Source organism: Dermacentor silvarum, chromosome 5 (assembly GCF_013339745.2).
Source record: "Dermacentor silvarum isolate Dsil-2018 chromosome 5, BIME_Dsil_1.4, whole genome shotgun sequence".
Classification (NCBI taxonomy): domain Eukaryota; kingdom Metazoa; phylum Arthropoda; class Arachnida; order Ixodida; family Ixodidae; genus Dermacentor; species Dermacentor silvarum.
In genome coordinates this window covers 73,951,629-73,968,453 of record NC_051158.1, presented here as the reverse complement: position 1 = coordinate 73,968,453, position 16,825 = coordinate 73,951,629, and the positions used below count along the sequence as shown (strand labels likewise).

The 16,825-nt window shown below is 47.2% G+C and overlaps 1 long non-coding RNA gene across 1 annotated transcript; it reads left to right on the top strand.

Moving 5' to 3' along the window:
- Positions 1-520: 520 nt before the first annotated feature.
- LOC125945386 (uncharacterized) lies at positions 521-4,550 on the top strand. The gene is made up of 3 exons (XR_007466867.1): positions 521-1,319; positions 2,323-2,460; positions 4,431-4,550. It is a non-coding gene; the product is annotated as an uncharacterized LOC125945386 (long non-coding RNA).
- Positions 4,551-16,825: the final 12,275 nt, after the last annotated feature.

Here is a 16,825-nt window from a genome sequence, read left to right as displayed (position 1 = left end):
AGAGGCGTAGAGTTAATGACGAACCGATATCTGCCAGTCCTGTTGCCACGAGTACCGTCCAATAAGTATCATGGTAGGTTAATGAAAGTAGTAACCATGCTTCTAGTGAAGTATCCTCGCCACATGAGGATGCTCAATCCGAGGACAGCTAGTTTTCACGAAAGTGACCTTGCCTTGAAAGGAGAAAATGCAGAAGCACACACGCAAGACATTTCTAGATAATATTTTGTTCCACAAAACGACCCTCCTATGAGCGCAGGCATCGAAAATGGAGGTTCTTCGGACTATGCATCATCATCTGCAGAAAATCAGGCAAGTCTTTGTCCACGTAAATGTGTGGAATTTCAAGGATGGCTATGATGGGTTACAAGTCACCGAATTCCGCTTGTCCCAGTTTCTGAACTTCTCCGGAAACTAAGCACCACTTTCGACGTTGATTTTGTCATCGACGCGAGGACATTGTTGAACAGTCCTCGATACACTTCAACGCGATCTGTCCCTCCTGGCGAATATTGCCATTTTTCTGTGAAGGAAAATTTAGAACGCATGATTGCTGTGTTCCTGAGTGGCTGTCGAGGGTAGATCCCTTGACAACGCTCAGAGAATGTTAAATGACAATGTCAGCCAAGTTGGACTGACGGTTCAAACTGTAAAATGTTTTGATATTGTTTGTCGCAGTTTTCGTTTTGTCTGTTTGGTTAACCTGTTTTACTTTGACCGAAAGGAAGAAAAAGACACCGTAGTCTAGTTGCTAGAGAACCGGCTGCTGTGACCCACGGCAGAAGTTCGATTCCATTATAGGTTGCACATCACTTGTTTGTATTATAAAGCGAGTTAGGAACCTACCTACCTACCGCAAAGTGCCAAGAATGAGGCATTAAAAAGTTCGACTTTTGTTATTTCAAATTATCTTTGTAAGGTGGCGCTAGCATTATGGTAGCAGCCGCATTTTGTATTTTCTTAGTTAAATTAGCTAGCATTTCTGTGCTTCAGGTACCGAGTACGAAGCCACACTGAGTATTTTTCTGCATTGCAGCAGCGTGTGTCGCAAGAGGATGCAGCGCCGTGACGTGTCATAGCGGCTACCTGACAAAGCAAGGAGTGGCGCGACGGCTCATCGGCGTCATCGCTTGCGCCGACGCAGTCTGAGCAGCCAAGCGGACTGCGCTCTCCGCGCAGCTTCCCTCCAGATTGCGTAACTTTTGAACCCGCCGTTACATTGACCGTTATTTTTGTCAGGACCAGCCGTTAAGTTCCTGACGCGTATTCGTTCATGAACTGCGGAGCGCCAGACTGCCTTCCACATCTTCTTTGCTCACGTAAGTAGTCACGGCCACTTTGACACCTGTCGTGTTTAATTATTTACGGTTTTCAGGCGGGAGTTTTAGGTGGAAGTTTTAGGCGGTAATGAAGTTTTTCAATGAAAGCGCCTTGATTTTAACTGCAATCTCTAATATTGTTTAAGAGGCATGTTTACGTCTGCGTACGTTTCTTTTATTGCATGCGTATTCAGGTTTGCCAAAGCTGTCTAAAATTACCTCTGCGACGTTTCGTTGACCATTGATCGTTAGGAAGACGATGACATTCCCGTTTGGCGCAGAATGATTAGACGTGCTACGATCTTCGCGTAGCCACAGCATTCTTCCGTCAACGCTCTTGTGCGAGATCACTCGTGTGTTTTTCCGAGCGTGAAAGGTGCCCGCGAATACACGCAAAACTGCCGAACGACTGGCCGCTCGAGGCAGTTTGCGTGTATTGGCAGGCACCTTTCACACTTGTAAAAACACTTTATGTAGCTCATATTGAGAAACAGAAAGCGGTATCAGGGGTTTCTCATGTTGCTTTACAATCTTCTCATTGACACTTTCGATCTAACTATAGTAATTGAGAAGTTAATTAATTAGTTAGAACTAATTATCTAACTAGGCGGAATGCAAAAAATAATCTGAGTATCTCCAACATTACCTTGGTTCTGTCCTGGTACGTGGCACTTGCATATTTTGAAAGTTTGGCTAAAGTTAAATGAAACACCCTGCATGTAGTGCACTGTTGCCTTGTTTTTGTAACATAATCCGACAGTGTAGCTATTTACAGCATCTTTTTTAGGATACCTAACATTTTTTGGCTTCAGTCATGCAACAAATAAATTTTGAGGTCGCACTGGCGTTTTCTTTTTGCAAGTCTGTGCAGTAACAAAATTCTGTTAAAAAAAGAAAAATTCCAATATACAGTTGTAATAGGCACTGCTGTTACATTATAAACATAGATACTCCGAGTTTATCAGCATAACAATAAAGAGTTTCTTTGTAACTTACTATGCAGGCACATACCTACGTGCAAGAGAGAAGGCGCGTGAGGGTGAAGACACCGATCATGTACCCTCTACAGGTGCCAAATGGGCAGACGAAAACGCCGCCGCCCAAAGGGCCACCACGAAACTCCTGAACTCCAAGAACCCAGGTAACTGTTATTTCATATTAAAGTCGTACGAATTAAATTTTCAGCGTGATACATATACAGTCGTATCTCGATAATTCGAACTCGAAAGAGCCCGAAAGTTTGTTCTAATTAAAGGAAAGACTTATTTCTGAAGTATTCGTGCACCACAGCACGACGTACGAATGGAGTCGTTAGATATCACGGCGCGCAAGCAGATGGCGTGTAGGGGCCACGAGACTGCCCACGTCGAGCAACGCTCGCAGAAAACGATGCTGTAGGGAGCGGGCGGCGCCAGCACGGCGGCGCCGGGCGCGCGCGGACACGTCAAAGGTGAGGGAGGACGGCGTCAGGGAAGCGGATTTGGCTGAGCAGAGGTGACCCCGTCGCTTCGGTGGCTCCCCTCACTCTCCCTCTCAACTCCCTCGTAGCTCCCCCACCTTCGACTGTCTCCGTGCGCGCCCGCCGCCGGCCCGGCGCCAGCTTAACCCTCTCCCTTTCTTTTCCTGCCGTTGAAGCGAGCGTTGGCCGGTTGTGAGCAGTTTCGTTGGCGGGACTGGGCCTCCGTCGTAGCTCCTCTGCGTCGCAGCCGCAGCGTTGAGACATCGACTCGAACACGCGTGTTACGGCGCGACGACGTAACGGCGACCATGCCATTTAAGAGAGAGAAATTTACGCCGCGGTTCTTTTTCTTTTATTGCGATAGAAATTATATGGGCACTCCAAGCGCATTTTTGCCGCCGTCGTCGTCGCCGTGATAATCCGTATAAAGTGCAACGGCGATGAAATCGTCGCCGCGCGCCATGTGTGGGTTTTAGTGTGTGGGCTCATTTCGGTGTAAGCAATAAATTGCATATGCAAGCACTCTAGATCATGATTGATATATAAACTGCACGAGCTTAACCTTTAACCCATTGCGTAACTATAATTATGTCACCAAGGTCAAAGTTAGTGAAACTGGGTGGAAAATTACGGCTTATGTTCCCACCTTGTGTGTGGATGACTCACTGTTTTTGTAAAAAAAATTCTTTACAAGTGCTTGGCAATGTTATTGTGTGGAGGTTTTCAAACAGGCACGTCATAGGCGTGCAACATTTTAATGGTTTAATTACAGCAACTGAAGTTCTTACTGTATATGCTTGAAGCAGCCGTTCTGCAAATAGTCGCTGTTACTTAAGGTTGCGCTCGTCTGCTGTCTTTTATTTTTTAAGGAATCGCAATATATTTGCTCAATTTGAAGTATGCGATGTGTTTGATAGACTGGTGTTTAGGTATATGCTCAAGCCTGCACCATTCTGAGTTGGCTATGTCATCTGTGGCAAATAAAATTGCGGTGGTGTAACAATGCTGTCACACTGAAGCTGTGCCTTTGCAGAGCCACACTTACCTCTTTTCTCGTACAACATTATCAGAAATGCATTCTCTATTCCTTTCTTTGAATGCTAATTGGCACCTACTTCGCACGTGTTTAGGAGGCTGCTGTCATCTACCAGTCGCCAACTAGTCAAGACAACAGCCTCCTGAAAGCTAGCAAAATAGCCGACACTTACACTACTTGGCGATTGTACATGCAACACCTTCAGTTAGATGTAAAGTATGTCTTCAAGGCAACAGAAGGGAATTTCACTTGTGATCGGTTAATGTTAGAACCATGTTAATAAAGGTGGATGGGGGCGAAATGCGAAAACACCCGTGTACTTAGATTTAGGTGCACGTTAAAGAACCCCAGGTGGTCCAAATTTCCGGAGTCCCCCACTACGGCGTGCCTCATAATCAGAACTGGTTTTGGCACGTAAAACCCCATAATTAAATTAATTAAATTAATTAAAGGTGGAATGCTCGAAAACTGTGTGCTTGGACCAATATATTGTAGTGCTGCCCATTGCCAAGATATAATGCAGTGCTTATTGCCAATGCATTGAAAAACTATACGTTCACTAAGAAAAGTGTACTTCAATTAACATACGTTTTACATGTGCTTAATGTTTTTGCAGTAAGAAGACCTGCTGAATTAAGGAGCTACAGCCCAGCAGCCTGTTCGAAACCAGGTTTATCAAGGTCGATACCTGTAATGGACGTTACCCGGAGGCACTCATATTTAATGTTGATTGCTAGCTTGTGTAGTCGTGTTTACTTTTTGCAATAAAAAATGTTATTGCTGTATGTGTTTCGTGTATTGCACAGGCGCAAACCTGCATGCCGCCGGCCGGCAAAACGCCGCAGGGGCATGGGGAGAGGGAAGGAAAGGGAGACGAGGGGGGCGCGAGAGGGGAGGGTGAAAAAAAACGGATGTCAAAATCCTGAATGTAGCAGGATTCAATCTCTATTTTTTAAATGCTTCTAATGGTCTTACAAAATCCCATTTCAAGACAGGATTTTTCGAAACTACTTTAAGCAGGATTCTAGAACTTCTTGCAATAGTCATATCCGCCGGACATTAGCAACGATATACGACCGTTTATCACCTTCTAAACGGACTGCACGGATTTTTTAGTGCGTCTTTCAGACGTTCATTTAGTCTTGGCGAATCGGTATGGAAGCAGTTTTCTATCGCTTTTGTGCTAGCTGGGAAGAAACTAATGAATTGTGGAAAACAAAAAATTTGAAGATTTCTTCGTGAGAACATTAAATAGACAACATTTGTTGTAAAAATAGAGAACAATTGTTCTTTTAATACAGCAGAAAATAATTGACACGGAATATTTACTCGTACGACAGCCTTCTGATAAAAAATATATACCATTTTTTGCATAGGTTTTCCAGTTTTAGTGTTTGTCCGCCCCTCACCTAGTCATGCTCCAATCGTGCACCACTAATTGATAAGTCGGCGATAGGTTTTGGCACGCTTCTCATTCCAAGCTGCGGGACCTATTTAAGATGGACCTTGCAACAACTTTCAAGTATGTACGCATGTTAGTAATCTTCTCCTCTTCAGAGAACCACCTGTTCTTCCCAGGGGCACATTCAAAGAATTCAAGGCAACTTTCAGAACTTTAAGACGTGCCGTTTAACGCATCGGGTTTTACAAATTTTCCCCCCGGCTTCGCAGCGTTTTAAGAGCTTATAAGTGACGTCACCAGTTGGTTCTGTTGCACAATCTGTTCCTGCTGTATCTGAAGAGCTTTCAAAACGAGATGCGCCTCTTCTGTCGAAGACAGTGCTCCTGAGTCCTTTCGAGGCACCGGTTGTAGATCTAGTTTGTCAAAGGTTGCCAGAGGTGAGTTCACTTTCAAAGCGTCCTTCCAACGCCGTTTAGCAATCTCCATCCGAAACCTTCTTCAATGCCAGGTTCATGAGTTCTGCCGAGTTAAGTTCACGTGGTAGTTCCACCGTTGGTTCATCTTGAGCTTGGAATCTCTCTTCTTATCGCGACGTCTTTGACCTTTGTGACCGTCCTCTGAGTCAAACCTGCGCTGTCAAGCACCGCATAAACACTGGCGATGCCCATCCAATCCACCGACGACCATATCGGGTATCTCCAGCTGAGCGCCACATCATTCAAAAGGAGGTCGACAAGATGCTCGCCAAAGATATAATCGAGCCTTCCTGCACCCCTGGGGCTTCTCCTGTTGTTCTTGTTAAAAAGAAAGACAACAGTTAGAGGTTTTGCGTGGACTACCGGCATCTTAACAAGATCACCAAAAAAGACGTGGACCCGCTCCCACGCATAGACGACGCCCTGGATGGCCTTCATGGCGCCAAGTTATTTTTCTTCAATCGACCTTCGGTCAGGGTACTGGCAGATAGCCGTCGATGACATGGACCAGTGAGAAGACCGCTTTTGTTACCCCGGACGGCCTTTATCAAATTAAAGTCATGCCCTTCGGCTTATGCAACGCCCCGGCCACCTTCGAACGCATGATGGACACTCTCTTACACGGTTTTAAATGGTCCATTTGCTTGTGTTATCTTGATGACGTCATTGTATTTTCACCGACATTTGCAACGCATCTCGACCGACTTTCCTATATTATTCCTGTGTTTCGCAAAGCCGGCCTGCAACTTAATTCATCTAAGTGCCACTTCGGACGTCAGCAACTTATCAGGCTGGGTCATCTCGTCGACTCCACCGGTGTTCGCCCCGACCCTGACATAGTTCGAGCCGTGCAGAAGTTCCCCGTTCCAACTTGCACAAAGGAAGTTCGCAGCTTTCTGGGCCTATGCTCCTACTTCCGTCGTTTTCTTAAGCAAATCGCGGAAATCGCACGCCCTCTCACTAACTTACTGAAGAAAGGCGTCTAGTTTTATTCGGGGCGCTGCATGGCCTACCGCCTTCTCTACCCTCATCACGTCGCTCACTACACCACCTGTCCTGGCTCATTTCGACTGCTCCGCTCCAACAGAACTCCTCATCGATGCCAGCGGCCAAGAAATCGGCGATGTTTTGGTCCAGTATCAGATGGGGCATGCCCGTGTTATCGCATATGCCAGCCGCCTCCTTTCCCCAGCCGAACAGAACTACTCCATCACGGAACGGGAATATCTTGCTCTCGTTTGGGCGGTAGGCAAATTCCGCCCCTACTTACATGGCCGGCATTTCACCGTCACTACCAACCACCACGCACTTTGCTGGCTTTGGTCACAGGGCGTCTAGGTCGCTGGGCAGTGCGGCTCCAAGAGTACACTTACTCTGTTTATTATAAATCTGGCCGATTACACAGGGACGCTGACGGTTTGTCCCGCAATCCCGTGGATCCCCCTGAAGCATCCGATGACACGCCTGCCTGTATACTCTCGCTCTCCGCTTTCGGCCACATCCGGGATGAACAGCTGCGTGATCCCATCTTACGTGAGCTTATTCAGAAGCTGGATTCCGCAGCACCCGATCCGTATCTTCGCCTCTTCGTGCTTAAAGATGGCACAGTATATCGCTACAACGTCCTGTCGGAGGGACGCGAGCTGTTGCTCGTCATTCCTACTCACCTGCGCTTGAGCGTTCTCGACCAGCTCCATGACGCCCCGACCGCTGGTGACCTTGGAGGTTCCCGGACCTACGACCGCGTTCGGCGTCGCTTCTTCTGGCCCGGTCTTTACCGCTCTGTTCGTCGCTACGTTGCTGCTTCCGAACCGTGCCAACGCCGAAAGAAACCACGAATGCCTCCTGCTGGCTGCCATCAGCCCCTTGACGTCCCGTCTGACCCTTTTTTCTGATTTGGCCTTGACCTCCTCGGTTCTTTCCCAGCCTCTACTTCTGGAAACAGATGGATTGCCGTTGCTACGGACCACGCCACCCGATACGCAATTACACCCGCCTTCCCTACGAGTTGTGCTACGGACGTCGCTGATTTCCTGCTCCACGATATTATCTTGCATCACGGAGCCCCTTGTCAACTCCTCACCGACCGTGACCGCTACTTTCTCTCCAGAGTTATCGATCACTTGCTTCGCTCCTGCGCGACAAAACACAAATTTACGACGGCTTACCACCCGCATACCAATGGCTTGACCGAACGCTTCAACCGGACGCTAACTGACATGCTTTCTATGTATGTCTCTTCTGACCATCAAGACTGGGACGTTGCGTTGCACTTCGTTAGGTTTGCCTACAATTCATCCCGTCATGATACCACTGGTTTTTCACCCTTTTATCTTCTGTTTGGCCGCAACCCCAAGTTACCTTTTGACATGATCATCCCCTATGCCGTCCATTTCCCAACTGACTACGCACGCGATGCCATTTCCAAAGCTGACGAGGCACGCCAAATAGCTCGCCATCGCCTTACTACATCGCAAGGACACCAGAAGAACCGCTATGAGTCTCGTCATCGCGACGTTAACTACACTCCGGGTGCCCGTGTGCTTTTATGGACTCCGACTCGGCGTGTTGGACTCTCCGAAAAATTTCTTTCCCGGTACTCCGGACCCTACCGTGTCTTAAGGCGTGTAACCGACCTCACTTACGAGAGTGGCCCTCTCACGTCTTCCTCTCCCTCCGTCTCGCCCCCTACGGACGTTGTCCACGTGTCCCGTCTTAAACCCTACCACTCGCCCACACTACAGCAAGCACCGTGACGGTGCTTCAGCGGCCAGGGGTCATGTTACGGGACTATTCCTCAAGAGGAGCGTCAATGAAGAAGACGTTTTTGATCTAGCGCACTCTCGCCCATATAGTTCAGCGCTTCATCGCCTTGTAAATACGTTTTACTGTTGTGTGTGCCTCCCCGTAACAATATTTTAGCGACGATCCTAGTTCAAAGGACAGAATAGACTTGAATCTTTGCTGTGGAACAGGCGTCTACCTTGTATACATTTATTTCAACTTTATCCTCCTTTTCTCACCTCCCCAGGTTCCTGCTCTTCTTCATCTTCTATACGAAGGCACACACCACTTCAAGTGATATTAGATTTCGACTTAATTCATTGAGCAATGATCATAACTTCATATTTCTTCCGCTAGAGTATCTCATTTTTTGGAAAAGCTCCCCTTTTGACGTTTCCACGTCTTTGGTTCACTTGTGTCCTCAGGGCGCCTCACCCTGCTCAAGTACTACATTCCTACTTGTAGTATTCGACAAAATCAATGATTTTTAACGCGGTAGCGTTAAGGACCCCCTGTGTCGGCTTTCGACGTGCGGTGCCGACCGTCTTGTGAGGGAAACGCATACCGAACTGCGCAGGCCCTCCGTGTGGCGCAGAGGCATTAATGAACTAATTGAATTTATCAATGTAAAATGCGTCACAAAAATCGTAAAGTACGAATTACCCACAACCTAGAGACATGATAGCGTCGGATTCTAATTTGAATGTACGAAAAATGCATAATTCTGTTACAAGGAACGTCAAACACAAACCACATTTACAGCGTTTCTACCACTCATAAAGCGGCGAGCCTGTCTGAGTTCCTTGACGCAACATCATCCAGATGGCGCTCGCCTCCGAGTACCCGCGGTATCGCTGTGCGGAGGCGAAGGGGGATAAAAAAAGGAAGCTGCAGTTGCAGAGAAGGTGACAAACCGACGGGGATCTTTGAATGCTATCTCCGTTTCACTGTTAAAGGCGAAGTTGGTGCATGTAGAGACATCTCTCCTTTATGCCTCTGTCACTTTCTGTGAAAGGCGAAGCTTAAGCGTCTGCCATATGTTTTTTCACTTTCATTCGTTTCGATTATGTAATAAAATTTCAGCTCCACAACAATCTCATTTTTCAGCGCGTTCAAAGTTTTGAATTTACCTAATTTATCTATTAAAAAAAGGTAAGAACAGTGCAAAAAAAGACGACACAGAGAAGAAACACACAGCACAGCTGGTGTTATTTATTACTCTGTTATTTATTGTACTTTCACATGTGGTTTTTATGCTTGCAGATTCATTTTCAGAAGAAAATGCGAAGTGGGGAAAATGTAGTGCAGTGGAAAAATACTTTATTGTACACATACATCCCTCATTAACAAGCTTCTGCGTCAGAAGGCTCTAACCGTTTCCGTTTTCCACACAAACAGTGGAAAATGTGATCGAGCGCCGTTCACGTATTGATTTTTTCTTTTGTTTAACAGCGCATGCTGCGCACGTGGAACTGCAAAGCAGAGTATAAAATGGTGGCACAAAAACACGCTGATAACTTCCAAGGCAAAAGTTACAGAAGGAGAAAGGAACAGTCACGCCAAAAAATGAGATTCTTCCTCGGTTGCCTTTTCGCAATGTGTGCCTTCGTGTTTACCATGACCGGTAAGTGATGCAAGCATTCTAGGAGTCGTGTATAATTATGCCTGAAAACTTTAGCGTTACAAAGTTGCTGCAGAATGATAAGCGGGATGTGCTCATGAGTCGTCCTTAGAGAAGATGTCAGTTGCTGTCTTAGACTGGGCGAGAAAACCAGATGCTACCATACGGCGTCTTTTGCTTCCTATTTTGCCGCCACCTTCAACTGCGTTTCTTCTTGCAACAGTCCAACGCGCTCAGTGTCTGTCGCCCCTTTTTCTTCTTGTCGCATAGAAGTAGTCAGCCCTAAATTTGCGGCCTTAGGTCCCCTGTGTCTGCCTTTTGAACGCCGCTATCGGATATGACGAATAAAAATTCAGTGTGCTAAAAGATACAGATTGAGTGATATTGTGAAGAAACACTAGGAAGAACTCGGAAGCATTTTTTTAACTTTCTTGGAGAGTAACTAGCGTATGTAATGCGGTCCTGTATGTAATGCGGTTGGGGGCCAGAGACGGCAGTTTCTTAAGTTTTGACTGGTTGCCTGGTTGATCTCGTTTGTGTGCCCGGATAACGGCTCTGGCTTTTGACTCAACGTCATTTCAAGGTCGTCGACAACGGGAGCTAAAAGCATTTCGTGCTCAAAAATATTTTTGTCACTAAAGGTGAAGCAAAGCATTTAACGACTTTCATATTTTAGGAATTCGAAGCAATGTAACTCTAAAATGAAGGCATTGTAGCACGGCAATTTTTTTCGTTAAATCTACTCCATTAGTATTATTGGCCCACGGGAAGGTAAATTGATGTACCTATAGTATGCTTTTGAAAGATTGCCAAACATGGGTTTTTCACTAACTGCCTCTGACTGACCACCAAATCAGGGGTATGTTATGTCATTTTAGTTAAAAAAGGTAGAGAAACAATCTGGCTGTCTCTTGTTTACTACAAAAAAGTATGAGTACACAATTCAATGTTCGTATAATTTTTAATTATTACATGAACGAGGCACATCGTTGGGATGACCATACATTGGTCCTCAAGTAGGTGCAATTTTGTCACCTTAAATCTAAATAATGCAACACGTTCTTGCCGTAGTAGCTTTACCAGTCTGGACTGGGTATTTTTTGAACTGTTCATAAAAGCAGCGATGAATATTTCTTAAACGTCTCTAAAATATTTCGATTTTCAGTAATTTTGCAATTCCTGCAATACTGGGATTTTATGACGAAGTAAATACGTGGTGTGGTTGCACACTTCTTTCTTTTGTAGGGGTAAATGCGTTTGAAGATTTGTCAAAATTATTTCCCAGCTTCATTGTACTAAGAGAAATTGCGCATAAATACCTATGATTTCGGGTCCACTCACAGGCAGTCGCTAAAAACCGAAGCTTCGCAATTTTCCAAACACGTACTTCGGCTGGCAGAAATGTACTGCCCCCTTCTGTAATGTCCCTGACAGGACTTCGAACGGGTACAATAAATGATGACGATGATCATAAATTGACCGTCCAGTTGTACTAGTGGATATAGATTCACCGAAAAACAATATGACGTCGTAAAATGCGTTAATTTCGGACTGATAGGCATTCGAATTTGTAAAATCAGCAAGTTGTTGAAACACTCGTTTTCACCTTTCGAGAAACGATAATTTTTTAAAAATAAATCCCTGCTAAGTTCCACAAAACGAAGCTTGCTTTCTTTCTACAGAGACAATTTCCCACTTGTATAAAAAATTTGCAGAACACAAAAGTCGCCATGACCCCCCCCCCCCTAGTCTATCCTTATCTGAACACAGACCACTATCCTGGGCGCAGAGGCACTTCATATGCGAGTCCAAGCAGTTCACTTTGATTACCGGTTATATGTATAGATATAGCGTGCATGTGTTTACATGATGCAAATGGGTAAACACACGCAAACCCGAGTAATCACACATCTACAATAGAAAACGTTGCGAGACGAAAAGGCGCAGTGACTTCTGACGTTCCAAGACGAGTGAACGCAACTCTTCTACCAAGGTCAAAACTTGCCGATTCACTGTCAGACGGACACTGCTCGTGTTCGGCGTGAACACGGGGAAAAGCGGACGACGTCAGCAATAGCTCTGTCTCGTCTTTAAGTGCGTTGCGTCGTTGGCGCTGCTACATTGGCCCCGGGCTAGTGAAGAAATCCGGTGAAAGTCGGGAGTCTCAACGATACACAACAATGATCGTTCACTGTAGCCGTAGAAGGGGTCAGAGAATGCAACGAAGTACTGGCGACGGGAACAGGAGAGATGGCGTGGTCGAGAGAATTGTATGGGGCAGCGGGTCTTCAACGATGGCTGCTTTTAGGTGGTCAATAGACACGAAATCGTGACGACCGTGCAAATCAAGTGTATAAGGGCCATCGTAAGGCCGCTGCAAAGGTTTGCAGGCTGCGTTGCGACGGACAAACCCATGTGTTGCTGTCTCCAAGTCAGGAGGGATGTAGGGGGAATCACGGTAATGTGGTCGTGGTTGTGGGACACAAAGATTGCCCAGAGTGGAACGAAACTGCAGCACATACTCGCAAGGGTCGGGAAAGGCGAGGTGGACGGAGGGTCGTACATTTCTCCGGGAAGACGGAGTGACGAGATTAGATCAGCAGGTGTACATTTGATGTCCTGCTTTAACGTTGCCCCAAGGCTACTCAAGACAAAAGACTGAGAAACTGTCCAGCTGACCGTGTCGGGTTGCGCCCTCAAAGATGCCATGAATGTCCGGTGGACTCGTTCGACCATGCCATTTTCGATGTGGTGACATGCTGGCATGCATAAACCATAGCGCATTCCGTTAAAGTCGTAAAGGCCGTCTCGAGTGTTGCAAAGGCTGTCTTGTCCTTGTCTGTTTCGAGCATCGATATTTGCCAATACCCTGACCAGAGGTCAAGGCCTGAGAAAAAAAACACCGCACATCCACGAAGTGAATGATGATGAGCGGGAGAAGCACCGGGGGATCATTCGCGTAACCGTGGATCCCCCGTACACACACACACACATATATATATATATATTGTCGCGGGCGAGACAACAGAGACAGCCAGAAGTCCACGTCTTTATCGGAACCAGACCAAAAAGAACAACGTTCTCTTCTTCTACCTACCCTCCAAGCGTGTACGTGCCACAGTAGATGGCTCATATGTGACGGCATGTGCCATTACCCCCTCTCCTAAAGAAGCATCGTCTCGATGCTGCAAATGAGGGTAAAAAAATATATAAAAAGTGAAAAGTGAGGGTTACAATAGAAACGAAAGAAATGTGTCGGAACACGAAATAACAATCTGGTTCTGTGAAAGAAGGAACAAAAGTAACAAAAAAAAACACTGGACACAACGAAAACGAACAAAAAGAAAAAGAACAACGCTAAGTCGTCAATGTAGTATAGTCACTCGACAGTCGAGTCACGGCGCAAAAAATATGGTTTTAGTCTTGAAACATGAACCACTTCAGTTTGAGGAAGCCGACGGGAGTTTCTTGGGGTGCCTTCTGGGAGAACCTTGTAGGTAACGTCAATGAGTCGCCGTACAATCTTATAGGGACCGAAGTAGCGACGCAGAAACTTTTCTGACCAGCCGAGCTATCGGATGGGGACGGAAATTCAGGGCGCAGGCTCCTTTCCCAAGCGTATCACCCCTGAAGGAAGCCGAACGCCAGGCCGGGGTACGCTTGTACCCTTTTGAACCAGTGGGTGCCCGGCGGCGGTGGGAATCGAACCCACAGCCTACCGCAGCCGTGGCCTAGTGGTAGAGCGCCCGCCTCGGCTGCGGGCGCTCTACCACTAGGCCACACTTCATCGCCAGGATTGTAGGCAACCTGTCGGTGGCGAAGGTTGTAGCGGCGTGCGTCTGCGGTTTGACGACACTGAATACGGCATCACGCGAGTTGACGGGCCTCCTCGGTGCGCTGGGCGAACATGGCCGCATCCGTGTTAAACATTCCCAAGTTGTCGGGAAGGAGCATGGCGTCGAGCATCGTGGTGACTTCTCGACCGTGCACTAAGCGAAAAGGTGTGAAGCCTGTACTTTCTTGAATTGCGGTATTGTACGCAAACGTGACGCAAGGAAGGATCTCGTCCCAGTTCTTGTAGTCAATGGCCACATACATTGACAGCATATCCGCGATTGCCTCATTCTGGTGTTCAGTCAGTCCACTTGTTTGGGGGCCGTCGTTTTACGATGTGCAGTGCAGCTTAGCCACAAGACTTCCTGTAGCATCTCAGCGGTCAAAGCTATCCCACGATCAGTAATGACGAGCGCTGGCGATCCGTGACGGAGGACAATGCTGTGCACGAAAAAATGGGCTATGTCTGCTGCGGTAACTTTTGGGAGTGCCTTTCTTTCGCAGTACCGTGTTAGGTAATCGGTAGCGACCACAATCCACCGATTGCCGGACGAAGACGTGGGGAATGATCCCAGCAAGTCCATACCAATCTGATGAAATGGCCTCTGCGGTATTGCTACTGGTTGTAGCAGTCCCGCTGGCCTCACAGGTGGAGTCTTACGTCGTTGGCAGTCGCGACATGTGCGAACGTACTGCTTCACAGTCTTTGCGAGACGTGCCCAGCAGTAAGAGCGGCGGATTCTTTCCAACGTGCGTGTGTACCCCAGGTGTCCGGACGATGATTCGTCTTGACAGGCACGTAAAATATCGTCACGAAGCGAGGTCGGCGCAACTATCAGGTATGTAGCTTGAGTATGTTAAAGTTCTTATAAAGGACGCCATCTCGGAAACAAAAGGAGGCTAGCGCGCGTGGGAAATTTCGAGGAAGACTTGACGTGCGCCCTTCCAGGTAGTGAATGAGAGGGCTAAGGTCCAAGTCGTCGCGTTGATTTTGAGACATGTCTGTTACTGATACGGCAGAAAGAAAACTGTCGTCCTCTTCAAGGTCAGCGGAGGCACTTCCACCTGGTGCACGTTAGAGACAGTCAGCGTCGGTGTGTTTGCGTCCTGACTTGTGAACGATGGTGACGTCAAATTCTTGAAGTCGAAGGCTCCATCGCGCCAGGCGACCTGAGGGATCTTTGAGATTCGCGAGCCAGCAAAGCGAATGATGGTCGCTGACTACTTTGAATGGGCGACCAGGTATGGCCGGAAACTTTGTTGTGGCCCAGACAACGGCTAAGCATTCTTTTTCTGTGGCAGAGTAGTTTTTCTCGGCAGCGGATAACGTTCGGCTCGCATAGGCAATCACACGCTCTACGTCATTTTGCCGCTGAACCAATACAGCTCTAAGGCCGACGCTGCTGGCGTCTGTGTGCAACTCCGTATCAGCGTTCTCGTCAAAGTGACTGAGTACAGGTGGGGCCTGGAGAAGGTTGCGGAGGATATCAAATGCGAGGCCCTGATCCTGACCTCAAACAAACGGGATGCCTTCCTTCGTAAGTTGGTTGAGCGATTCAGCGATCTTAGAAAAAATTTTGACAAAGCGTCGGTAGTACGCACAGAGCCCCAGAAATCGGCGGAGATCGCGCTTATTTGTTGGCACGGGAAATGCGGCGACGGCGCTTTTTTTCTCGGGGTCTGGGCGGATGCCGACATGGCTTACAATGTGACCTAGAAACTTCAGTTCTTCGTACCCAAAATGACATTTCTCGGGTTTTAGAGAAAGTCCAGCTGTTCGAATTGCCTGAATAACTGTCTGAAGGCGCTGTACGTGCTGTGCAAACGTGTCCGAAAAGTCCACCACGTCGTCGAGGTAAACGAGACACGACTGCCATTTCAGCCCAGAGAGAACCGTGTCCACCATTCCTTGAAAAGTAGCTGGCGCTGAGCATAATCCAAAAGGAAGCACCTTGAACTCGTAGAGTCGGTCAGGAGTAATAAAAGCGGTCTTTTCATGATCACGCGCGTCAACTGCGATTTGCCAGTAGCCACTGCGTAAATCCATGGAAGAAAAGTAGCGAGCGTGCGTATACGATGCAAGGAGTCATCTATTCAGGGCAGGGTATAAACGTCTTTCTTCTTGATCTTATTTAATTTTCGATAATCCACGCAAAAGCGCAAGGTACCATCTTTCTTCTTTACTAACACAACTGGCGAAGTCCAGGGACTCGTCGATGGCTGGATGACGTCATCTTTAAGCATCTGCTGAACTTGGTGACGTATAGCATCTTGTTCCTTTTGCAATACCCGATAGGCATGTTGTCGATCGGACCTTTCGGTAGGTTCGGTAATGATACGATGCTGGGCAAGCGGCGTCTGGTTAACCTTCGTCGTTGTAGCGAAACAATCTCGAAAAGAACTGAGTACATCCAGAAGCCTTTCTCGTTGTTCTGACGGTAGGCTCGGGTTCACATCGAGAGTGCTGGCAGAATGGTCACACGGCGAAAGAGCAGCTAATATTGGCGGACCGTTGACTTCGGCAATTTCCGCAATGTATGCAATCGCGGTGCGTCGTGTAAGATGACGATATTCCTCGCTGAAGTTCGTGACTAGAAGTTGAGCCTGTCTGTTTCGAGGCTGAATAACTCCTCTGGCAACGCATATTTGTCGTGCAAGGAGGAAAGACAAATTTGCCTCCGCAATTACAGCGTGGGGAACGTCCTTTTCACATTCCACACTGACAAAGAGGCTGCTGCGAGGAGGCAGAGTCACGGATTCATCGGACACACGCAGCAGGGTCTTCGGTAATTGGGTGATGTTGTCAGTTTCAGAAGTAAAAGGGTCCTCGAACGACACCAGCAACTCACGTAAGTCAATGATTGCGCCGTATTCACAAAGAAAGTCCATTCCAA